We start from the raw sequence: 27,145 nt of genomic DNA, 5'->3' as shown, positions 1-27,145 counted from the left end.
CAGATATGGTGTCTTCAAGAACAAGATATTAATTGGGTTTGTATGGAGAATGTAAACAGCCTGTAGGCAGTACAGGGATAACATTAAAAATAAATTATTAGCACTGATCTCTCTATATTATTTAAAGTTATGCAAATTGAAGGATAGATTACTTTGAATAGCAGTCAATGTTCTCATTTTGTAAGAAAATATTTTAATATAACAAAATAATTCTGGAATGAATTTAGAGTATTTGAGTTTGGAGCAAGGGGGTGTAAGAGAGTAAAAGAGCAGAGGGAGAGGTGACATTTTAGGGAAGAGAATGTGCATACCTAACTGTATGTGAAATGTCAGGAACCAGAGGAAGATTGAAGGTGCCAAAGGCAGGAAACTATGGCTATATAATGGAATAAGAACAAAGTCCATTATGCAATTCAATGTGTCAAAATGGGACTGGCTGTGGAACAATATGTATACAGGATCTAGGACAGGGGAAAGAGGAAAATTTTAGGCTGGGAACTTGAAAGGTTTGAAAGAGAGCATTAAGCTTGGATAAAAAAGAATGAACCAGCAGGGAAGGAGAAGGAGATATACTTAACTAGAAGCTAGTATGTGGGTAAGTGAAGGGGGTCAAAGTAGTAGCTGGGTATGAATGTTAAAAGGTATAAAAATAACAAGGGCTGACTGGGAAAAAAAAAATCTGAGATGGAAAAATAAAAAAATAAAAATAGTTTAGGTAAGTATGAGATAATGAGATATAGCACTAGATAAATGAGACTGTTACAAAGGCTAAAATAGGTTAAAAGGAATGTGCTAAACATAAAAGTGCTGAATATGGAGGGAAAAAAATGAGCTGGCTGAAGCATATTGTTTCACATATAACCTAAATATAATCCAGACTTTACAATGTGAATAGATTTCAAAAATGTTGTTAGTTCATGCTGTATCCGTTATTATACCTCTGAGTTATTATCTCATATGGCGGGGTTGTGTCATGGTCTAAACAGACTTTGCTGTAAATCATCATACAGTAAAAAAAAGATAATGATATAAAATTTGTGTGTTTCCATAAACATGCCTACAAAGACTCTTTAAGATAATATATTTTTATTTATCAAAGACATAGCTTGTATCTAGAATTTTTAGTTATTTATTAAAATTCTTTGAAAAACAAAACAAAACAAAAACACAGGGTTTTATAGGAATTGAAAGTTACAAGCTTGGCCATTTGGTATAGCAAAGAATAGCACATAAATACTTTTACCTTTGACATACAAGGTGTTTGGTTTTGCTTGGTTTCTGTGTTAGATTCTTGACTAGTAAATAAAATGCTCTTAAAACCTGACAGCTGATAATCTTTTTTTACTAAGTCTAGTTTAAATGATTGGTGTATGCTGATACAGTTTGGTAATCCTAACATTTAGTAATAGTTTAGTTTTAGTAATACTAAGGAAATGATGCTGAAAAAATAATACAGAGCCTATAGAAATGGAATTTATTGTGAGTTCATGCACACAATATATTACTAACATGTAAAATGGATGTTGGCAGATAAAAAAGAGTTAAAGCATGCCATTTTTAGAAAAGTTTCTCCATAGATGGATGCCCAACATTCATCTTGTTTCTGTGTTCTTAGGCTGTAGTTATGAGAGAATATTTTGCACATTCTTCAGTAACAGTAATCTTGATTTTATTGTTAAGACAGTTAATGATTTAGATCTAAATGTAATAAATAAAATTAAATTTAAATTTAATTTAATTTAATCTAATGGTTTAGATTTGAACTGGCCAAATAACCAGATCTATACAGTGGAGTTTATGAGTCAATATTTAGATGATCCTTACTGTTGTACACCATTGCCACCCACCAAATGGGTCTGCCATTTGGAGGAATACTTCTAGTTTTCTCATGAGATGTCACACACAGGAGGTGGATGAGGGAATTCCCACAGTAATGTTGGGTAGTTATTCTCATTTACCATTGAATTTCAGAACCCAAATACAGGAGAGAAGACTTCTTCAAAGCTTGGGTGAATCCCATGGGATAACACCCTGGAGGGAAGAGAGGCCCAAGAGAACTTGTTAATATTCCTGGACCACCTCCTCCAAACTCAAAAGCAGTCCATGCCAGTGAGTATGAATGACCAACATGATAAGCTTATACAATGAAACAACTGACCAGGGTAGAGTGGTATATATTGTCTTCCTGGACTTCAGTATTCAAATATTGCAAGCAGGTTGAATGAGATCATATTTCCTCTCTACTCAGTACCGATACCTGGAGTGCTTTGTCCAGTGCTTGGTTCACCAGTATAAGAGTTATGGAACTCCTGGAGCAAGTCTAAACAAGGGCAACTAAGACACTTAAGTGACTGGGCCATCTTTCATACAAAGGAAGTTTGGGAAAGCTATGACTAGCTAAGAGAAGAGAAGCCTCAAGAGAAGACTCATGAATGGAGAAACTTTCAAGTATTAAGTCTCTTGTGTCAAATGTTCTGCTGCAGTTTCTATCTGCTGAGGATTTTAAAAGGATGAGTAAACACACAGGTGGCATTTGCTAAACTTCTAGTAGCTGGGATGGAGAAAATCCTGAAAAAATCCATTTTGTAGAAATCAACATAGATAATATTTTTTTTTCTCAGTCCTTGCAGCATATGATTATCTTGTCCATTCTATTTCTGCCAGTAGTGTTGGTGCTGCAAAGTAACCAAAGCTGATCAAGAATCAACTTGTTTTTAATACAGGCACATCAATAGTAGTGATAATATATGTTGGAATGGAGACTGACACAATTCCTGATACAGAAAAACCTTACTACAAACAGGGTAACAATGAAGAATCCTTGTTTTATAAAGCTGATTTCAGTCATTTTAACTTTTTCCTCTGCCTCATTTTCTTTTCGGTTGAGAACACATAGAATGTGTCCTGCAAAACAAATATCTGTCAGTACATATTCTGGTTCTTGAAACCTAATACCTATAACCGTCAACTGAAACATGAGTAAGTGAAGAGTTAACCATAAAACCTTTTTGGTACTTTGATATAAGACATAACTGGCATTGATGGAGTTTTCTTTTATCAGTGGCTGAGAGATGTAGACAACTTCAAGATGAAGATTGTTACAGTTCTTGTCTCTTTAGATGTATTGTGTTATCTCTGGCACAATTACAGGTTAGTATTACTCTTGGATGAACACATGCATATTGTCTTGTCTCTAAGCAAGCATTACTTTTGCATGATGGTTATCGTGCAACAACAAGGAGTACATATAATTCTGTCACTATACACAGAGCAGGCCAAAAGCAGTTTATCACTTAGGGCAAACTAATAAAGCTTCTGACTGGCTTTTAGTTGATGCAGATTGAGTTCCCATCTGCCCACAATATTCCAGTCAGACAAGAACATGTGAATTGCTTTTCCTAACAGAATAGCCTGTTTGACTTGTCAGCAATACACAGTTTCCTTGGGGCTAAATCGGTGGCATTTAACTTTCTCAGCTACAAATTGCCACATGTAGTGGCCACATGTAGTGTAGAGCTCACAGTGACTGCCATTCCACATGCCCTTTTTCACAAAAGAGCTCGGTTCACTAGCCTGTCAGAAATCCCAGAAAAAGAATTTCTGACTCTTTATTAGCTATACATTTGTTGTTAAATTGTTAATTGGAAAAACAATATAGAGAATCCTGTTTGATCTTTCCAATCTGGTTACCTTCTCAATACCATAAAAGGACACATTAGTGTTATTTTCAACTCTTTCCTTAAATATCAAGATGATACAAAGGAAGACCTCACCAAGTTTAGCTATAGCAGCACTGCAAATACTTCTACTTGAGCTATTTGTATAAACTCTTTTAGTAGTTGTGGTATAACATGTTTCCATGGAAACTTTTATGTTGCAATGCTTTTGACTTATTTTTGACACCTAGATTATTTTGAGCTGAATCATTTCCTAGATATATGTATTTCAATTGTCTATGAAAGTTGTTTGATTTTATGACATTCAGACCTCTACATAGTGAGAGTCTTAATAAAAATAATTACATTCCCATTATATTATTTTGTCTGGTTTGTAAGGAGAATACAAATCTTGCTATAAGATTAATCTTATTAGAAAAAGTCATATGAAAATTAAGACTAGCTTATTTTTATTATTACTTATGATTTCCCAGTAATTTATACTTTCTACAATGTCAGCAGACATCCTACGCTTTATTATTTGTATAGGTCAGCAGACACCATGTGGTGTCATCTTTTTGACCGGATTCTGTTATTTATGCTCAGAACATTGAGTTGGGCAACTGTCATAAGAAATATTTTTTGTAGTTCATCTAAATGTTCTTGAAAATTTCAAATCAGCGCATCTAACAAAAACTGTCTTCAGTTGTCTCTAGCAAAATGATAACACCATGAGAACATTCTTGAGCAAGAAAGGCTGTATTGGAGAAAAAATATTTAAAAACCTTTCCCTAAGGAATGCAATTCTATAGAGGTAAGAACAGCAGAGACAGCATAATAGATACAGTTACAGTTTATTAAAATATTACTTTATTATTATTATTATTATTATTTCCAAACAAAAAGAATGGATTACCTGATGGTAAAATACACATTTCAAAATATTTAAGTTTTAAACTTGAGCTTTTGTTACCCTATTAGAGAAAAGTGTTATGACTGAAGATAAAGACTGGTTATAAGCATACGAATCTAGATTTGGTTATCACAACTTTTCAAATGTCTTCTGTTGTGGATGACAAACTTTGGTGGTCTGCATTTAGCAAGCAAAAAAAAAAAATTATAAATATATATATATATATATATGGAATAGCATAGAAATAAACATGTAATTTCACTTGCAAATATTCTCCCTTTAGAGATGGACTTGGGGGTTTTGGTAGATGAAAAGCTCAACGTAGACTGGCAATGTGCATTTGCAGCCCAGAAAGCCAACCATATCCTTGTCTGCGTCAAAACCAGCATGGCTAGCAGGTCGATGGAGGTGATTCTCCCCCTCTTCTCTGCTCTCATGAGATCCTGCTTGGAATGCTGTGTTCATCTCCAGGGCCCCCAGCACAAGAAAGACATGGACCTATTAGAACAAGTCTAGAGGAGGGCCATGAGGATGATCAGAGGGCTGCAGCACCTCTCCTATGAAGACAGGAAGAGGGAGTTGGGGTTGTTCAGCCTGGAGAAGAGAACATTCCAGGGAAGCTTTATAACAGTCTTCCAATTTTTCTAGGGGGCCTACAAGAAAGCTGTAGAGGGACTCTTTATCAGGGAGTATATAAAACATAATGGTTTTAATTTAAGAGAGTAGATCTAGATTAGACACTGTAAAGAAACTCTTTACGGTGAGGGTAGTGAAGTACCTGGTGGTAAAGAGGCTGTCCAGAGAACTTGAGGATGCTCCATCCCTAGAAGTGTTCAAGGCCAGGTTGGATGGAGTATTGAGCAACCTGGTCCAGTGGAAAGTGTCCCTGCCCATGTTAGTCAGGCTGAAACTAGATGATCTTTATGGTCGCTTCCAACTCAAACCATTCTATGATTTTATACTTCTATGTACTGATTCCCCTGAGATAAAGACCATTACAAAAAAAAAAAAAAAAAAAAAAAAAAGCTGCAATCTGGAAATCCATCTAAATTATTATCTAAGAATAACCATGAATTATAAGCAAATGGAGATTTATTTACTTCAGTGTCTCTAAGACACAAATAATTTATTTAAGTCCTGAAAACAGGACCAGTTCTGAAGGCATTTAAATGCACAGTTTGAATTCAGTAAACATAAATGTTATATTTATTTGAAATGCAGTTATTGGTGGCAAAGCTGTTTAAAAATAGAGATCTAAGTTCAAATGCAATATTATGCATGTACTTTCCATGTGTCTAGAAAAATATATTATCAAGAGAAAGACATAAACATTTCTTAAACCTTTTTCCTCATTCCCTTAATTTTCTACATCCTCCTGCATGTCTACTGTAATTGCTTTAACCAATCTGAACTATTTTCCCATATTGCAACGTCACTGAAAACATAGCCTTATTATGCGTACGCTTAGCATGTGAGTAGTCTCCAGGAAACCCGAATGCATTTCATAGAGTAAGATTTGAAATAGATCTTCTAATAATAAATTATACACTCCTTTTCCCATGTGCAATGAACATTATTGATACCTTATTTTAGAAGAAAAGAAAAGAAAAGAAAAGAAAAGAAAAGAAAAGAAAAGAAAAGAAAAGAAAAGAAAAGAAAAGAAAAGAAAAGAAAAGAAAAGAAAAGAAAAGAAAAGAAAAGAAAAGAAAAGAAAAGAAAAGAAAAGAAAAGAAAAAAGAAAAGGAGAAAATGCTGCATCGTGGGTAAGACCTCTTGAAGGCAAATAATCATTCACTTTAAAATAGGTAGGAAGTAGAGTTCTAGCCATCATTTCTTGTCAATATAATCCCTTTTACAGCTGAAAATATTCTAATCCTTTAAAAATTTGTCTTCCTATAAAGAAAATCAGTGCATTCTGAAGGCAAAAGAAAAAAAAAAAAAAAAGCCTCCATTTACTAATAAAGAATCCCTGTGGGAAGGTTTCTATTACAGAACAATACACATGTTTATTCAGCCTGCCATGAAGTGTCTAGCTCCATGTTAGCTGAAAAAAAAAATTACATTTTTTGAAGTTTTGTTTGTTTGTTTGTTTTGGGGGGGAGGAGTACAAAGATGCATAAGGGACTGGAACATCCCTCCTGTGAGAAACACTATGAGGAAAGGCTGAGCCAGTCTTTCCCCTAGATCCATTTTATTCTGAGCTGTTATGTAGCCACTCTCTCCCAGTCTGTATCTGTGTCTGACATTATCCTGCCCCAGGAAAAGTGAACAAGGAGGGACAAATGGGGTGGCTGGGCCAGAAAAAAATGGGCCAGCAATGCCTGTGGGCTTGAACCCATGCCAGGGCTGAAGGCAAGAGCACTCAATCACAGGTGACTGCAGGAATCACTGGGCTACAGCTGACCTCCAAGATAAAGGGGAATATGGTCAATCTAAGAAGTTTTGTGAGTAGCAATTCACAATATGAGTTTGTACTTTTCATTACTGAGTAGTGTCAAGGACAAACCTGGAATACTGTGGCATAGTTTTGGGCTCCTCAGTAAGAGACAGATATGGACATATTGGAGAGAGAGAGTTCAGCAAATGGGCAAGAGTATGATTGAACACCTCTAGTATAAGGAGGGTCTGAAAGCAAGGACCAATTAGTCTGGAAAAGAGAAGGCTCAAGGGAGATCTCATCAATGCCTAGAAATACATGAAGGGAGGGTGCAAAGAAAATGGAGCCTGGCTCTTTCTGTGGTGATCAGTGCCAGGACAAGAGGAAAAGAATGCAAACAGAAGTTCTGTCACAAACAAGAAATTCTGTCTAAACATCAGCAAGCACTTCTTTACTGTGTAGTTGACAGGGCACTGGCACAGGTTGCCCAGAGAGGTTGTGAAGTCTTCCTCCCTGGAGAAGTTCAAAAGTCATCTGGACATGGTCCTGGGCAACCTGTTTTAGGTTTGAGCAGGTTTAGATTTAGCTTGAGCAGGCATGTTAAACCGGATGGCCTCCAGAGGTTTCTTCCAACCCCAACCATTCTCTGGTTCTGTGACCGGTATTATGGGACAACATGCACTCGAACCAAGTTTGCAGATGACATAAAACTGAAAGGAGTGGCCAATGTAATAGATGATTGAGTCAGCACTCAGAGAGACAGGCTGGATAAATTATTTCACAAGAACCTCAGGAAGTTCAGCAAAGAGAAATGTAAAGTCCTCTATCTGGGAATAACCTCATGTACCAGAGAGAAAAGAATGTACTAGAGCAGGACCAGCAAAGGGCCATAAAAATGATTAAGGTACTGGAGCATCTGTCATACAAGCAGAGTCTGACAGAGCAGGAGCTGTTCAGCCTTGAACAGAGAAAGACCAGGGGAATCTGACCAATGTATACAAATACCTGATAGGGGCAGGAGGGGAGTAAAGTAGATACAGCCAGACTTTCTCAGTGGTGCCCGTTTAAAGGACAAGGGACAAAGAGCACAAACTCTAATACAAGTAATTCCTTATCAACAGTAAAATAGCTTCTTCATTTTGAGGGCACTTGAACGATGGTAAAGCTTGCCCAGAATGTTGGTATAGCCTCCAACATCACAGTTATTCAAAATGTGACTGGACATTTCCCTGAGAAACCTGCTGTAGCTGACCATGCTCTGACCAGACTGTTGGATTATACAGTCTCCAAAAGTTCTCCCAGCCACAGATATTTTTCATAATTCTGTAACTTCCTCCACTGACTACACTGAGGATGTACACCTAATATGTCCACATATCTAACTATAAAGACAGCTAAATCTATGTGTAAATCTTTGTCTGAATGTTATCTAAGGTCTCTGATGTGGAACTCCAGGTTACTCTTGTAAATGTTCCACCCACTTACTCACACAGGGACAGTTTAATTTGTTGAAAATGACTGTCTGATCACATCTATTGCTTAATTTTCTTTTCCTTTATGTCTTTCAATTGGTTATTATTTTGTAAACAATGTACCAACAATATTTATATTTGCCAATGTAAATGTTAATGTCACCACTCTCTTAAGAACAGATGGAAAGATATTTTTTACCCAATTGACATTCATCTTCTGAAAATGTTTGTACCAGTAATATAGTACAGTAAACTTCATCTACCACTGGTTTTATTTGGTGTTTTATTTACAACAGCACATTTTCTATTCACATTTTACATATATCAGTGCTACATAGACATTTTTTAAACATTTTTATTTTTATCCTGCTGCTTTCTGTTGCACTGAACACTAAATTCCTGAGACTTTCTAACTGACAACACAGAAAATAATTTGTGAATAGGAAATAATTTGACATAAATTTTTAATGCTGTAACTACCAATCTGTTGGTAACTTATCTTCGTGTTGTTTTCTTTGGTTCCGGGATCCATAATTTTTGCTGGTTTTGTTTTCTAGTCCTGCTTTTATTTTATTTTGGTTTGTGAGGGCATTTTAATCCAACTCAGAAGCAAAAATCAATGCAGAATTTTTAAATTAGTCCCATGAAGTATAATTATATCCTTTGATCATCCAACTTTCAAGTATCCCAAGAAATGGGCATTGAGAGATTAATTTTATCTAGACCACTTTATTTTTTTCTAGTATTTTACATTGTAGAGCCATGTTATAACAAACTTTCTCTGGTATTGTCAGCACCCTGAATGCTTCAGTGGACTCTGCAGCCTATCCCCTTTCCAAATTATCGAGCTACCTTGGCACTTGCTGAAGTTTCTTGGCACTTGCCTGATTCACCTTCAGAAGGTCTCTGCTCTCTCAATACCCCTCTCAATATAAAGAGAGGTTAAGCTAACTGTTTTCATAGGCTGGAGGCTAGAGTTTGTGTCAGGTTCAAAAAAGTCTGAAATTCTTTTTGTTCATAATTTATACCTCTTGGAGAGAAGAGATGTGAATTCCTTAACATCTGAATACCTAAAACAAGATTTCAGGACATTTTAAAATACACATAGACAGTCTCAAATATGAAAGGAACATCCAATTTAAAGTCTAACATGTTGGTATAAGAAAATAATATAAGAAGTATAGGAACAATTTGTACTTTGTACATCAGATACTCCAATCACAAAAGCATGCTGTTAGCTTCAGACATTCTGAAGTGCTCTTCAGCATGACACAAAGTAAAATAATAGGAAATATAGCTGGTCCAGTATTGGCTTAATAGGAGGCCTTAATCCTTTGTGTTGAGGGGGGGAAAATTAAACTGAAAGTATCAGACAGAAACAGAAAAATAAATTCCTGAGCAGTGACACAGAAAGGTCTTGAGTTTTATTTAAAAGGGAAAAAAACATCTGTTTGTTTGCATGTTTGTTTAAAAATAAAACAATAATATTTTTATTTCCCATATCTCCAGAGGATATTATCATGAGTGAGCAGACATGAAGGAACTTCCAAGTGTAAAGACACTGACCTTTTTATCCCTAAAAAATCTGTTTTCTTTCTGCCCATTGATTTTTTTTCAGACAAAATAAATAAATAAATAATAATAATGTTTCAAGAGTTGTATTCATAGCTGTGCTTTACATGTCATCTGCATTTCTACAGACTGCATGGTTTGGAGATGATAGATCAAAGGTCAGTATCTGTTTGACATTAAAGATTAGACAGGCAGAAAATGAATGGCCATGAGGTAATACTTTAAGTAGAATTCACTGTAACTACAATTGAAATGCAGATACATGTATGGTCTGAGCTATCACTAAGTCACCTGGTATTGGAAAGTATATTTCACAACATCCAATGCAAACAACTGTGATTCTTCTCCTTCATTCAAATATGGGTCTGCTCCATAATTAAATGCATTACATTATCAAGTTTAACTAAACCAAAACAGGCAAAGATAACTGTAACAGCATACTACATGTCACAATGCTGAACCAAAACTGTAATCTCAAAAAAGGAAAGGAAAGGAAAGGAAAGGAAAGGAAAGGAAAGGAAAGGAAAGGAAAGGAAAGGAAAGGAAAGGAAAGGAAAGGAAAGGAAAGGAAAGGAAAGGAAAGGAAAGGAAAGGAAAGGAAAGGAAAGGAAAGGAAAGGAAAGGAAAGGAAAGGAAAGGAAAGGAGAGGAGAGGAGAGGAGAGGAGAGGAGAGGAGAGGAGAGGAGAGGAGAGGAGAGGAGAGGAGAGGAGAGGAGAGGAGAGGAAACCAGGAAAAACACATTTTAATTAAAAATAATAATAAATGAATAATAAAAGAATACATGAAAAACAGTAAGAGATATATGTAGTACAGTGGTTTACTGGAAAAGGCTAATCTTACAGAAGTATTAAGAGAAAATGGAATATATTGAGTCCAACAAAAAAAAAAAAAAAAAAAAAAAGGACAATTATTGTCTGCTTGTTTTTTATAAAAGTTTGCAAAACATTGGGCCATTCATCCAGTTCTAAATCCAGAAAGCTGTGACTAATGTGCTTATTATATGGCTCTATAAATGAAATTGATAGCTATATATCAAAAACAAACAAACAAACAAACAAACAAAAAAACACAGAACATGAGTAACATTTTCCTAATTTTCACTATATATGTATATTATTCAAAGTTATTTTTCTTTACGTCTTCCCACTCTACCCCACCCCCACCTTGTTGGAGTATCACAAACAGACACACAAAGAAAGACTTACACTCACTAACATAGCTTTTACATTTCTTTGGAGGTTGTAATATACTAAATTTATTCATTACTAGATTTTCATACAGACACAGAATATGGACCAGGACATACCAAAATATATAATTCTGCATTCTTGAATGTCAAAACAGAAAGGATGTGTTTGGACATATGGACCAAACATATGGACACTTTTATATGTCTAGCTGAACAATAAAACACAAAGCACTTCTGCATCTATTTTCCAGTTAAATGCATTAAATACAAATGGACAACAGGTGATGTAGCAACAATTATTTGCTGCAACTTTGGCATCTTTAGCCATTTCTACACTAAATAGTAAAGTATGTAGGCTGACATCTTCACATTGCTTTGAATTTTTGGAAGCTGCACTTAAAAATACCATTAAAAAAAAATCTTTAAAAGTCCTTTTGTTGTTTTTTACTACTGTTCAGCATGTTCATTAATAAGGAAGAGTCACTCAGTGCTGTAGTGGGTTTACATGGCAAGGTTTTGGTAGCAGGGGGCCATAGGGGTGGTTTCTGTGAGAAGGATCTAGAAGCTGCCCCATGTTTGGGAAGGGCCCCACTGTTTTCCAAAGCTGAGCCAATAAGCGATGTTGTTTTGCGCCTCTGTGAGAGCATATTTAAGACAGGGAAAAAAAACACTGTGCCACACAGCAGCTGGGAGAGTGAAAGAAGTGAGGAATGGCCTTGCAGGCACCAAGGTCAGTGAAGAAGGAGGGGGAGAGGTACTCCAGAAGTCCCTTGCGGCCTATGGTGAGGACCATGGTGAAGCAGGATGTTCCCCTGCAGCCCATGGAGTACCATGATGGAGTAGGGTTCCACGCTGCAGCCCGTGGAGGAGACCATGGTGGAGCAGGTGGCCCTGCACTGATGGAGGCTGCCGCCTGTGGAAGACCCCTGCCGGAGCAGATTCTGGGCCGGAGCTGTAGCCCGTGGAGAGGAGACCACACAGGAGCAGGTGACCTGGCAGGAGCTGCTGTCCGTGGGGGAGCCAGGTTGGAGCAGTTTGCTCCTGAGTGATGGACTCCGTGGTACGGACCCAAATCTGGAGCAGTTCTGGAAGAGCTGCTGCTTGTGGGGAGCCCATGCCGGATCAGTTTATCAAGGACTGTATCCCATGGGTGGGACCGCACAGCACAGGGGACAAGAGTGACCGAGAAGGAGCGGCAGAGAAGCGTTGTAGACTGACCATAACCCCCATTCCCCCGTTCCCCTGCGCCGCTCGGGGGGAGGAGGTGGAAGAGGGTGGATGGGGGAGAAGGTGCTTTTGGTTTCTTTCCTTTGTTTCTCACTTCTCTAGCTTGTTAGTAATAGGCAATAAATCTTACTATCTCCTTATGCCGAGTCTGTTTTGCCCGTTACAATAATTACTGCGTGATTTTTCTCATCCTTATCTCAAGCTTTGAGCCCTTTTCACATATTTTCTCCCCATTCCTCTTTGAGGAGGGGGAGTGAGAGAGCGGCTGTGGTGGAGCTCGGCTACCCACTTGAGCAGAACCATGACAAGTGCTCAGTTGATTTGTAGCTTTTTCCAAATGGCCATTAAGTACTCCTTCTAAAAACACTAAGAGATCCCTTCTAACTGGTCAAAAGGTCCCTTCCAACTGTACTATTCTTTTCTCAATAGGTTCATTTTCATTTCTTAGACTGGGCAATTTAGGGATAGAAATACACACATAAAAATACCAAATAGTCATATTTATTTATTTATTTATTTATTTATTTATTTATTTATTTCAAACTGAAAAGAGTCTTCTGAAACAGCCAGCTAGTCTATATTATTTTCATATATTTTCTTTGTTACAGGCTGACAGTTGTTAACCTTTATAAGCAAATACTATAAAGCAACACATTTCCTCACAGTTGTAGTACTTCTTATGGTTTGTGTGTTCTAATTTATGTTGAGTTTGGTTTAATTATAAGGAAACCTTCATTTTTGTTTGTGATTGAGAAGTGCAGCTCTGGATAATCATTAGATTTCCCTGTCAGAGGTACAAACATTTCTTTCCTTTTTTTTTTTTTTTTTTTTTTTTTTTTTTAATTGATTATTTTGTGGTTTATTATGCATGGGAATGCTGTGACATTTTTCTATAAGAGCAGCCTAATGACATGAAGAAATTTTATTTCTTTAATCAGAATTGGGTCAGTTGAAATCCCAAGTTCTATCTTTCTCTATCTACGCACTATTTCAAAACTCCTGAACACCTTACCTATCTTAGCAGCCTCTTTTATTAGATGAGATACCATGTGAGTATGTGCATAATGGCACCCAAAGGCACTCAGCCTGCAAAGATTGTTAAAGGGAAATCATTTGAGATGTATGCCTTTTCAGTTGTTGTTGCCATAGTTTTATTTTTACTTATTTATTTGTAATTTTTTCCCATCTTAAGTGTGTGGAAAAACATAAATGCTAGTTGTAACCCTCTGATGGATTTGGGGAAGAATTTACTGAAGTCCTTAGTGTTCACCACAATTAATTATTTTTGAAACTGAGTAAGACATAGAACTTATCTATAAACACTGTCAAGATGTCTGAAAATATGAAGAATAGGAGCCTATCAATACTTCCTTAAGAGAACAAGTGACACACTTTCAGCATAAATAACAAGAACCTGTAAGTAATGTGACACTTTTTCTCAGTTCAGTTTAAATTAGGCTGTACAAAAACAAAGATGAGCAGACATTCTTGAAGATGAGACGAGATAACTGCTTTAGCTAGTAGATAAATGCAAGTTATATATATATAAATAAAAATGTCTGAGATACAGAGTTTGATCATAAAATAAAGGAGCTGAAAACTGATAGGAAGGCATACAAGGGAGACCAGTGGTTAGAGTTAAGAGAAATGTTGTTAGCTGGCACGTGATAGACTGATTTCCATCTTCTTGCTGAAAATGTCTGAATAGAATTTGAAGGCCACTGTAACAGGAGGCAAATGTAAGTAATATATGAAATATTTTGAATTTTTTTATAATATCCATAAAATATACATTAGCATTTGATAATTCCAGACAGAACATTTCTTGCTGGTGATATCTTCTAATTTTTATTTATAAGGCAGGACATATTTGAGATTTATTTTTGACAGATGTTGTAAATAAACCATATTTAATATAAAAGTTACCAAAATGTATTTTTAAAGTTTATTGAATGTGGGGAAATCAAAGAGAGCCTTTAAATTTTTTTTGTTTTGTTCGTCACTATTTGTTAAGAATTATTTGCTGAGATTATAATCTGGAATTATAATTTTTGTTTATGTGTTTATTCTCCTCTCCTACCTTTTTCCTTCTATTTCACCTTTTCTTGCTTTCTGAATACTTGTTTCATTATTCTTTTTTTGTATTATAGTTGTGACAAGATGTCATAACTTCATTCTGCAGGAATCTCGTACAGGGCAGTTTCCATGACCATATAGTTCAATTAAACAAAGATATGAAAAGAAGACACAAAACAAAACAAAACAACAACAACAACAACAACAACAACAACAAAAACAGATGTTTCTACTGCTTCAGTATAGGACAATATTCAGATTCTCGACAATGTGTAAATTTTCATAATCCAGCTTGGTTCACTGCAGACAGTTGTCCCTCTTATGGGACATGAAGCATTCCTTATAAAAGCATGACTTGCTGGTACAGCAAATAGTAATATTTTTAGAATTAGTAAAGTGGTTGTTTACTATTCTCCTTTGGAAGAAAATAGAAGATTACGTATCTCTAGTGGATGATCTATTCTTCTCTCTTTTTTCTTTCTTTTTATTATTATTTTTTTAAATCCAAATTTGGTTAAAATAATGTCACCTTTCAACCTTTCACTTTATAATTGATATTTGGAGATCCTTTCTTTCCCTCTGCCCCTTTGTGTTCTCCTCAGCTGCAACGAATTTTCCTAATTTTTTCTAAATATCCATAATTCTTTCAGAAGTCTTTTGAAATTAAGAAGTCAAAAAGATTTGTTTTGAGGGGAGGTATTCTTTTCCTTCCAGTTAATTTTCTTTTTCATGTGCTAATTCTAAGGCAATAGTGCTGCAGACATGTATAGAGTCAAATTTCAACTGATTTTCAACAGATTTCCACTACGCAATTTTTTTTACTTCTTGTACTCCTACTGCTCTATCCCTCTCATTCTTTTATTCTTCCTGTCTTCCTTCTATCACTTTGTCATGGTTTAACCCGGCCGGCAGCTAAACACCACATAGCTGTTTGCTCACCATCCCCCCCTCCCTCTCTGGGATGGGGGAAAGAAATGGAAAGTGAAGCCTATAAGTTGAGATAAAGACAGTTTAATAAAATAGGAAAATAATAATAATAATAATAATACAATGATGATAACAGTACTACTACTAATAATGTGTACAGACAAGTTATGCACAATGCAATTGCTCACCACCCACTGACCGATGCCCAGCTTAACCCCGAGCAGTCCGGCCCCCTCCCCCAGCTAGCCACCCCTATATATTGTTTAGCATGACGTCAGATGATATGGAATACCCCTTTGGCTAGTTTGGGTCACCTGTCCTGGGTCTGTCCCCTCCCAGCTCTTACTGCACCCCCAGCCTGCCCGTTGGCAGGACGGAGCAAGAAGCTGAGACATCCTTGGCTTAGTGTAAGCACTGCTCTGCAACAATTAAAACATTGGCATGTTATCAGCACTCTTCTCATCCTAAGCCAAAACACAGCATTCTACCAGCTACTAGGAAGAAAATTAACTCTGTTCTAACTGAAACCAGGACACACTTCTGCCATAACTTCTTTCACATCATTTGTAATTTATCTTCATCCCCTTGCCACTGTCCACTGAACACAAAACAAAGCAAAACAAAACAAAATAAAAAATGAGAAAAACAAAACAACAAACAACCAAACCAAAAGATGTCTTAGCCAGCTAAATTCACTTTCTTTTTGACACAGCTGTAATATAACTAAAATGTCTTAACAAGCATGATGCTAAAAGTTTCCCAGGTCTTAAAGCAAGTCTGCAGAGCAGATTTTCAGTCTCTGATTCCAGCAGAGAGGTCACAAATAAGAGTCAGCACCAGAAACTGCATTCTCTTTATACCTGTGTTTCTCTATTTTTTCTTTCTATATGCATATTTGTTTTGTATTCAGGAAAACATATTTTCAGGAAGGAGAACAGCAGTATGAATCATCAAAACAGAATCTAATAGAGGAATCATAGGACAAACTGTCACATGAGGGAAAGCTTCTTCTTAAAAATACATTTTCATAGAATTACCATCAACATGTTCAGCATAATGAAATAAATGACACAGGGAAAAACAAACAAACAAAAACAAACAAACTTTTTTTTTCTGTATTAATAAAACAAAACTGAAGATCTCAATTTTTCTTATAGAGTAGGAAATTTTTCTTCAAAAAGTCTGCCTTTCTTAGAGCTATGGGTTGGAAGAACTAACACATTTGGAGTTTACAGCAGCTTCTTCATTTTAATTATCACTATTATTTTTCTTCTCTTTGAAGGAAGCTCTCCCCCATGTATTAGTCTGTCCTGTATTCGATTCTGTTGTGAATGTAATGTTCAAGATACTTATAATAGAGAGAAGCTGAAATTTCCTTGTAAAACAAAACTCAAAATCAGGCAAAAATATCAATTGACTATTACAAATAATGGATTTATAGATGAAAATGTCATAGGTGATAAAATTTCAGGGTAAGCTAAGCAAATTAAGTCACTGCTTTTTTATACATGTATATCATAACACTATATGACGTACCTTGGGTGAATGTGAAACTTTGATTAATAACTTTTAGAGAGTCAGACAGTTAAAGTGTGATATATGTGCCACAAAGTCAACAAATAATGACACTTCAAAGAAACCAGGAGCTGTGTAAACACCAAAATTATTGAAGCCTGGAGTCATGTACCCTGGCAGTTGAGCACGTTGAGCAACTGAACCACTGATAACACGAATCTAGCAATATTGAAGACACTGGACTAATATTGAAGACACTAGCACTCAACAAGTTGCTAGTACTGTAGGTATTAGTTCTCAAACCAAGTTGAGCACATTCTGGTTGTATTAGTAAGTACTGCAGACCTGTAGAAGTATACTGGTGGAGTGAAACATAGTGATGTTTAAGGTTTTATTTAATAATATTGTGTCTGTTCCACTAGATTGACAAACACCATTCATTCACTTGGGTCACTCATAACTGTCTTCAGAAATATATTAACAATTGACAATAACAATTGTCAATTATTTTGACAGTATCGAGGTGGACACTGTCATCATCTACTAATTTGAATGGCTGAATATTCCAGATAACTTCTGATATTAAGAGACTGTGAAATCTTAATCATTTTCCCATTATTTTTAATAGTTTAATTATATGTTTTAAAGTATATGAAAAGTAGAAATATCTTTAAACGTGCAGCTATATGATGTAGAAACTACAGCTCAGAATTTGATGCAGTTTTGATAGTAATTTGTAACCATCGAAAAAGTAGCAACTTCTTTTCTATGGAGGACTAAAACTCTGCTCATTTTATAAATTAAAAATAAAAACTCAGGAGAAACTACATTGCAGAGGAATCCTATGCTTTTAGAAAACACAAGTAGAAAGCAGTGCAGATGAAAAACAGTTATTTTTGAAGGAAACAATAACTATTTCCTTATTGAGAGTAAAATATTTTGTAGCAGAGACAGTAAACCATGTGCATAATATCATGGAAAATTTCAAATAGAATTTGAAATAATGCCACATTTATACCCCAAAATAAACTTACCTCTGTTGAAATTAATAGGAATATTACCTTTCTGAAGTGAAGTCTAGGTGTGAGTACTCAAATGAATCAAATATTTCATTATTATAAAGAAAATATAGATAAGAAGGCTAGATTCATAAAACCATTGGAGGAACAGATCTCATATATAGTTTCATGATCATAGTATGTTTTGAGGACTTAGGAAAGACAAATTAAGACAAATTCTGTTCTAGCCTCTAGTGGTTTTCTTAACCAGAGGTCTGTTAGTCTAAGTGCTTTCAAATGCACTTCATAAACATGTGAGCATCATACCTGAATTCAGTGCTTGTAAAACTTTTGCTTGTTACTTTTCCAAAGCAGTGTCCAAACTATTAGACTGAAGAATATTATGTATGTTTTTTGTTTGTTTGTTTGTGTCTGCCTGATTTTTGATTGTGTCATGCATTTGTGCAAAGATCAAGTGTGGCTTTGGCAGGTAAAGTAGAAAAATTATTTTGGGGGTTATTTTCCATTCAGTAGAAGAAAAAGTTATAAACTACTTTCTTAATACCTTGGGACTGGGTTTTGTTCTTGAATCTCCCCCCAACCCTTCCCCTTCTTTGACTGACTGTTATTTAAAATGCTTTAGTTTCCCCTCCCCTCCTTTCTTTTCCTCTCTTTTCCCCTCCCCTCTTCTCCCCTTCTCCCCAGCTCAATGTGAGATATATCATGGGTTTTCCAATATATGGAAAAGAAACACAGTTCTATAACTATTCAGTTTATGTGACTTTTTCTTCTTTCTGCCATGAATATATGTATTCAAACTTTTTTTTTCTTTGTACCGTGAAAGGAATAGGTCTGTAGACAAACTTTCTGATTTCTGTGACAAAATTCTTATCATATTGATGCATTGAAAAAGAGTGTTATGTGTAACGTAAAGTATATATATGTATGTTGGGTGTTTTGTTGTTGTTGTTGCTTTTTATTGTTTTCAATGTAAAAGAGTTAAAATGCAAAAACAACAAAGCAGACAGGTTTCTGACAGGATACTCTTTTTAGTATCAGCTCTTAGACTTTAGAGGTGAGGCATTCACCTCTGAATGACTAGATATTTTTCTAGCTCTTTATGTCTGAGAATACCTTTATGAAAACAATATCTTCAAAATATTTTCTTTTCTAGATCTTGGTCGTTGATTATTATGATGTTAATCAGATTTTTTATTTTTTATTTTATTTTATTTTATTTTATTTTATTTTATTTTATTTTATTTTATTTTATTTTTTATATCTTTGTTGTTGACATGGACAGTGGGACTGAATACACCTTCAGCAAGTTTGCCAATGACAGCAAGCTGTGTGGTGCAGTTGACATACTGGAGGGAAGGGATGCCACCTTGACAGGCTTCAGAGGTAAGCCTGTGCAAAACTCATGAAATTCAACAAGGCAAAATGCAGGGTCATAACATGAGTTAGGGCAATGCCAGGCCCAAATACAAGCTGGGCAGAGAATGGAAAGCAGCCCTGATGAGAAGGACCTGGGGGTGTTGGTTGATGAGAAGTTCAGCATGAACCAGCAATGTGCACTTGCAGCCCAGAAAACCAACTATATCCTGGACTGCATCAAAAGAAGTGTGGTCAGCAAGAGGAGGGAGGTGATTGCTCCTCTGCTGTCATAAGACCCCACCTGGTGTTCAGCTCTGGGGACCCCAGCACAAGAAGAACATGGATGTGTCAGAAAGAGTCCAGAGAAGGGACATAAGGATGGTTAAAGGGCTGGAGCACCTCTCCTATGAAGAGAGGATGAGAGAGTCGGGATTGTTCAGCCTGGAGAAGAGAAGGGCTGTTTGGAGACCCAGCCTTCTAGTACCTAAAGGAAAGCAGAAGAGGGACTCTTTGTCAGGAAGTGTAGCCATAGGACAAAGAATAATTGTTTTAAACTAAAAAAGGGTTGATTTTGTTTAGCTATTTGGAAGAAGTTGAGGGTGGTGAGGCAATGGCACAGGCTATCCAGAGAAGTTGCGGATGCCCCATCCCTGGAAGTATTTAAGGCCCGGTTGAGTGATGCCTCCAACAACCTGGTCTACTGGAAGGCTGGGGCACCCCCAGCTAATTACAACCCTTTTCCACTCTACCCCCCTCCTTCATGGTTGGGGGCTGGAATTAGTCTTTAAGATCCCTTCCCATACAAACCATTCTATGATTCTGTGGTATAATTCTTTAATATACAGCTACACTAAATTTGTTCTGGAATGCAATAACAGTACATTTTATTGTAAGACATGAAAAACATGAAGCACAAAAATTTATTTTGGGGGTATTAGATGTGTTACACACTATGCTTCTTTCAGCGTTTTAGCAAGAACAAAGTCCAACTTCCCAGATGACATTTGCAGTTCTGGAAAAAAAAAAAAAAAAAAAAAAAAAGTATTGCCTTACAGGGGGATTGCTCATGTTTTAGGCAAAGACGGTGTCCAGATTAAACCATAATGAATTTTGACTTCTCTCACATAATCTATTTTTTCCAAGAATAAAAATAAGTCTGTCTCACTTAAGGAAAGAGGTTTGAAAAGGAGAGAATAGGGAAGAATAAGGAAGACATTCTCTTTCGTCTTTTCATCTTAGATCCCCGTGAGCAGATTAAAGCTGTGTTACATTAGTCATGGTAGTATGGGTGGTATTTATGCTAGTGTGCAGCTTTAGTCATGGTTTTCAGCTACTACTACTAGATCCACTATTTCAATTTATGCAGGATTTCAACTCAGTTCTATGTAACGCCACTTTCTCTTTCCTTCAGAGGGAAATACTTGCAACTTGGCTCACTTTATAATGGAACTTTATAATGATATGGGGCTCCACTCTTAGCCCCTGAAGTGGTTATAGGAATTTCCCTTGAAAGATGCAGAAATGAAATGCACAGTGACAGATGGTACAGCCAGAATAGATGTCTCTCTATGAAAAGAATTAAACCAATTATTTCATTTTAATTCTTTATTAGTGTGTAGACAATAAAATTAACTGAGTCCGTATTGGCTTCAAAGCCTACAGACTCTCAGATAAAATGGATTATGGATATATATTTTTTCACACTAAATAGGTACCCATGTAAATCTTTTGGTGTTTCGTCTTGCCTAAGTTTTAAAAACCTTTATTAGATCCTGAAATAAGCTCCTAATTAAAGTAACTGGAGAAAAATATACACTTCTAAAGGCAAAGAGTAGATGCTCCAAAAATGGCTATTCCCATGACAGTACAGGGATCTGAGAGCAAATGTTAAATCACTTAATTTCATTCACAGTTTTTTTTCACAAACTATCTTCCGATTATAGCTTTCTATAGATCAGGTGCACCTCTTAAAAAAAAAAAAAAAAAAAGGCTTCCACATCCTCTACAGGCCTTTAATGTGCATCAGCCCTTGGACTGCAAAACATGTTCTTTATCTGCCGTTTTCTGACATGTTGGTCACCATGTTCCCAGAAATTAGACCATATGATCTAAGTAAATATGTTTATTCATTGGAAAAACAGGGGAACTAGCCTCTATTTTCTGAACTCACACTCAACCTCTTTGTTGAACAGTGTTCGGGTTGTTTGTTAATAACAACATCTGCAGTTATAACAGATACTGATTAACAAGGTAGTAATAAACATCAGTCTTTGAAAGTTAAATCAATCTTACTTTCTTTGTTGTTATTGTTGTTGTTGTTGTTGTTGTTTTTGTGTTTTCCTCTCTGCCTGTGTTCCCCACCCTGAGCCCCTGACCTGTGCCTATACCTTTCTTAGTTCAGTGTTCTCTTTTGGTTAAAGTAAATCACTTTCAGGAAAAGGTTCCAAATTATTGTAATATATAAACTGAAAAAAAAAATAAAAAAAGAAAAAAAAAGAAAAAGAAAACCTTAGTCTTTATTCTACAGTAAACAGAACTCAATACACAACATAACTTCAAATTTGCCTTGCTTTTTACAGAAATGTGATACTATTTGTGTAATAGTGTAAGACTGTAAGACTCAAGAATGTGCTTGAGGGCATTGATTTCAACAGGAAATAGTCAAGTATAATACTTATTAGCCATCTTTCTGTTGAGTACACATAGCAATACATGCAGAAACTAAGGCATCTAGCAAAATGGTACAGCATGAAAAACACTTTAAAACAAGCCAACTTGCATATTTCATCAAGACTTTTATGCCTTTCTCCAAATAATATTAGATTTAGAAAAGAAATCTCATGTTTTGTTTTGTCATAAGAACATCTATGACCCTGTTCACCCTTAGATAAAAAGAATATAAGAAAAAGAGAAACATGAATTGAATGTCAGAAAATAAATACTTCCGCTGAAAACTGAACCAGCCTGCACATGTGAAAAGACAGTCTGTGGTGACATATAATAACAGAAAAATGAAAAAATAAACACCATGACAAATCTCTTTCCAGATCCAGATGCATTTTACTATCCTTTTAAAACCCAAATTATGTTTTTATCCCTAAAATTCCTTTTCAGTGTTTTTTTTTTTTTTTTTTTTTTTTTATTAAAGGTACAGGTTGAATTTTAAGTTCACTACATTTATGACCTGTTTATCTGTTAATTAAAACAAAACAAAGAAAAAAAAAAAACATAATCAATCTCTCTTCACAGTCTGACACAAAGCAATTTTGAATGACTTTGAGACACTGAAAATGAACAAGTATGTTATTATAATGTGGAAGAGACCAAATTTGACCACAATCTTGAGACCAGAGCTAGGAGAATGTAAATTCACTGGCTACAAGTTCCAGGATGTCAGCATTCTTAAAAGCCCCATTGTTACTGAATCTTTGCCATGGATGTGCACCCTTCTTCCTGATTTATGTAGCTTGGGAGGGAACGTGAAGACACTGTCAGCCCTGCCAAAGACCTTTGAGCTTATTTCTTGACATCATAACCAGTTAGTGTCTATGACCACATGTGGAAAGAATGTCAGACACATCTTATGCATAGGATGAAGAAACAGATCTATTAAATGCATCAAAATAACTTGAAATATTTAAGAGAGATTAAATTTTAATTTATTGTGTGTGTTTTTTTTTTTTCTACTCTCATTTATTAGTGTTATTGTTATTATTGATATTAATTTATTTATAATAATTATTATTATTCCTTAGGCAAACATTTCAATATGTTCCTTGAGTTCACATGCAGCTTTTATGGTGCTTTCCTGCTCTAGACTTCAATCCTCCCAGCATGTACTGTAGGACACTTTCTACTGGGCTACCAAGGAGAAAGAGTTGGGTCCATAAGACATTTTTAATCTTACAACTCTATTTACAACCTTTTCATATCTTATCTATAGTTATAATTTCTCCAGGCCCTTTAATTGGAGGTAATTACTCCAATTAACTATTTGATCAGTATTTACTTCCACCTAATCCTTTTACTTTTTCTTCCAGTATCTTCCTTTTTCCATTCTGTAACAAAAATCTTATAATCTTTCAATAATTTTACTACACTTAGTTTAGAACATACTTGTCTTTTCTATACTGCAGCTACACATCCTTGAGAAAATTTAAATGAAAAACTGGCATTAGTAATGTATTTGTAAAGTGGACATAACCTCTCATGAGCATTTTCATAAGAATTTTCCACAATGTACCTCTGCTTTTCTCTTTTCTCTCTTTTTTTTTTTTTTTTTTCCTCCAGATTTTCTTCTACTTTGTCTTCACAAAACAAAACTGCTATAATTTTTCATCACATATTTGTCACCCAATTTGCCAGGCTAAAAGGTTACATAACATACATATTTGTCCAAGGTTTATCCAGTTTTTGGATTTCCCCCAGTTTTTCACAGTCTTTCCAGTGCTTACCTTTTTCTTCCATACTCACACTTTTAAGTCCTTCTTGATTTTGCTACAGACATGGTACTGCATCTGGCCTCAGAAAATTTTATCCCGTATCTGTAGGTTTTACTGAATATACCTAGAGGCAGAAGAGAGAAGAATCTCTAATCAACCTGTTTCATGTCATATAGGTATGGGAACCTGTTAAGCTTTTGGCAGTGCACACATGCAAAGGAGAATCTTTTAATGACATTTTCCCCATAAGCATCTAAGAGCTGCCTGGGAACAGAAAAGGAGAAAGAGGAGGACACAAACCTAAGCTTAAGAAATTAGCTTGCTTCCCCAAGATTTTGTCATGAGAAATGACTAGCAGAAAATGATGAGAAGAACATTTGAGAGAATTTGTACACCATTCAGTTCACTCTTCTGGTTTGTTTTAGTTCTTGTAGCCTTTTACATTATGATTTGAATTTATTAATTGCGAAAGTTTAGTTGTTGTTCAATTTTTTCTTAACATACTGCACCATGTTTCACAATATGTGTTTGAAATGTGATTTAGGTTATATTAGTTGTGATTACTTGTCAGTGTTAATTATAGGCATTCAGGATATGAGTGAACCAAAGAAGCCATGAGCTCTAGTCTTGTCAACACACATACTTAAGAAAATTAAAATATAAGCATGATAAAGGAATATAAAAATTTTTCTTCTCATATAACAGCATTTTGATCACTGTATAATAACTAGAACACTATGTGATTTACTGGCCAGGTACATAGCCATGCTTATCTATGTTTACTTACAACTGGTGCATGTCCATCTTTCTTAGAAATGAAAGCTAAGATTCATGTCACCTTGGTTTAGCTTTACATACAAGCTAAGCAAATAGTCCGAGTTTCTTATTCAAAGCTATTTTGAAGAAAGACAGAAAACAGAAGATGATTTATTAGTTATTAGACTTCTATTTTACCATGAGATCAGCTGTACTCTGAAAATTGCAATGTGTTTCTTTTAAAGAATGACTAAATAAAAGCTGTCATTTACCGCATACAGTTGAACTCCAGTTCTTCTAACTCTGCTTCAGGTGACCCACTTCTAATGGAGCAGAGCATCAGTCTAGAAAAAATTAATTGTTTACGAATACTTCAGAGGATTTGCATCAATGTTTTTACAGTTCTAAGTTTAAACCTATCATAGATTTCACACATCAAAGGTCTTATGATTTGATGAAAGACAAGGAGTGTTGGGTAAGAAGTACTAAAGTAGAGACAGTCTGTTCTGGAAAGAAAGTGATAGCTTTGGCACTGCAGATAATTTACATCTACATACAAACTAAAAACTAAAATATTTCTGAAAAAAAAATGTATTTTGTAGAAATAAGATAAAATAAAAGCATTTCTTGAGTAAGCTTCATTAATTCCTTTTGTTTTCATGTTTACTTTAATGAAAGCTAAAACAAACCCCCAAAAAAGCTCATAATATTTTTATTATTTGAAACAGATACTAAATTTGATATTAATAACTGATTAACAGTAACTCATACATTTTATTCCAGAGCAAAGGTTGAGAAGCAGAATGGTAGATTCAGGAGTGATATGAAACTTCAAAAATTCCGAAAGGCACCTAAAAAACTGACCTCCAAAAATCATATTTACTTTGATTGTCAGCTTGCTGGCAGACTCTGCGTGGAAATGTGCGGCGTCCTCTGGTATTCCTATAATGGATGATGCAAAGTAAGTATTTTGGAGAAAGTTACATCTTGAATAAAGATCAGAAAAGTATATACAGAAAGATATCTTTTTATTATTATTATTATTTTTATTTTCTTTGAAACTATAGCAGTGCAGTTGGTATTCAATGATGTGTATTCCTGTATCTTAAAATAAATATGTAAGTAACATAAAACAAAATTTAAATAGTGAAAAAAATATAATTGACATTTAAATTCAGTATATATACAAACGTAGTACACAACTATCAAAAGGAATGTTTCCTAATAACCCAGAAGTCCAGAGTGGACTGTTTACTTAATTTAGTTTTAATCACTGCATTTTGTATTTTCTTAGATGTATACGTAAATGATATGAACAATGTCAACTCTGGGTGAAAGAACCATTAATTGATCTTTAGTCATGATTGATTCCCCCAAAGCAGTAAGGTTTAATTTGAGTTTATTCTGAGAAATAAAATGAAGCTACCTATACTCAGATACAGTCTTGATGTTTACCGACGCAGATACCATAAAAAGCAAGCTGAATCCTTCTGAGTATGTTTAGGCAATTCTGAATTAAATGGGGAATATGGAGCTAAAATAAAGTAAAAATAGCCTTACATAGAGGTCAGTAACAGCAAACTAACAAAAGTCATACAGAAAAATATGTAGTAAACTTTTGGGAAAATTGTTTTTAGGATGAGCTAAACTTGGTAAAGTTTGTTCCCAATTTGATAGGACTGTAAACTCACAAGTAAGCAGCCAAAACATACCTAAATGTTTATAAGGATGTTTAACTGTTTTCAGATGTATTTTAGCTGAGGAAGATATTATGAAAGAATCAAAACTTCTCCAAAAGAAACATTGGGCAAACAACAACTTGGTCAAATTTACAGTACTTCACAGTTAAGAAACATAGAAACAATTTAGTAAACTCCCAATGGCTTACTATAACTTTGAGAATTACCTTGAAAACTGTTAAGAAATACATGAGAAATAAGAAAATGATACATACCACTGGAAGGAGAAACTCTGCTGATAGGTCCCTGGGGTTACAGTAGACAGGAAATTATATGACCTTAGTTTGAGCACATTGGCACTGCTGTAAAAAGGACAGTGTAGTATAGGCTATAGATAGTTTTCAAAGAGCTCTGTCATTTTACTGAATGATACCAAAATTTTAGTCTGTGAAATGCATTCAGCAGAACTTGAAACACATCAGGAGACAAGAATAAAACAAGCTTAATTGGCATCAAGTTCTGAAATGATCATGATTTGCAAAGGAGAGCCTAGTCTTAATTATATTTATACATATAAATTTGTGTGTATGTCTGTATGCATGTATGTGAATGTGTGCATGAATATGTCAGACGGAAATACAACAGTTCAAGCACCACAGATTCAGCTCTGAACTATCTAGTGCATTGTGTCTACAGCCTGTCCATAATAAGGGAGACACTTTAGTTTGGACAGTTTGGCTTTTGTATTGGAAGATGATGGCCTTACTGCTAGAAAACAAATTTTGAGGAATGACAGATCTCAACGTGCTTGTTGATTTCATTGACTTCAGCACTAGCTGTCATAATGAGTTCTTTGACATGGAGATCGCTTAAAACAGATTGTATCACTCTATAAAAGAAAAAAGAATCATATATATTCAAAAACATCCTGTAGTAAACAAATATGTTAAAGAGTGGAGATATCAAGA

This window comes from Aythya marila (assembly GCF_965140915.1).
Source record: "Aythya marila genome assembly, chromosome: 3".
NCBI classification, from domain to species: domain Eukaryota; kingdom Metazoa; phylum Chordata; class Aves; order Anseriformes; family Anatidae; genus Aythya; species Aythya marila.
The sequence above is the reverse complement of the archived record's forward strand: the minus strand, read 5'-3'. Positions refer to the sequence as shown.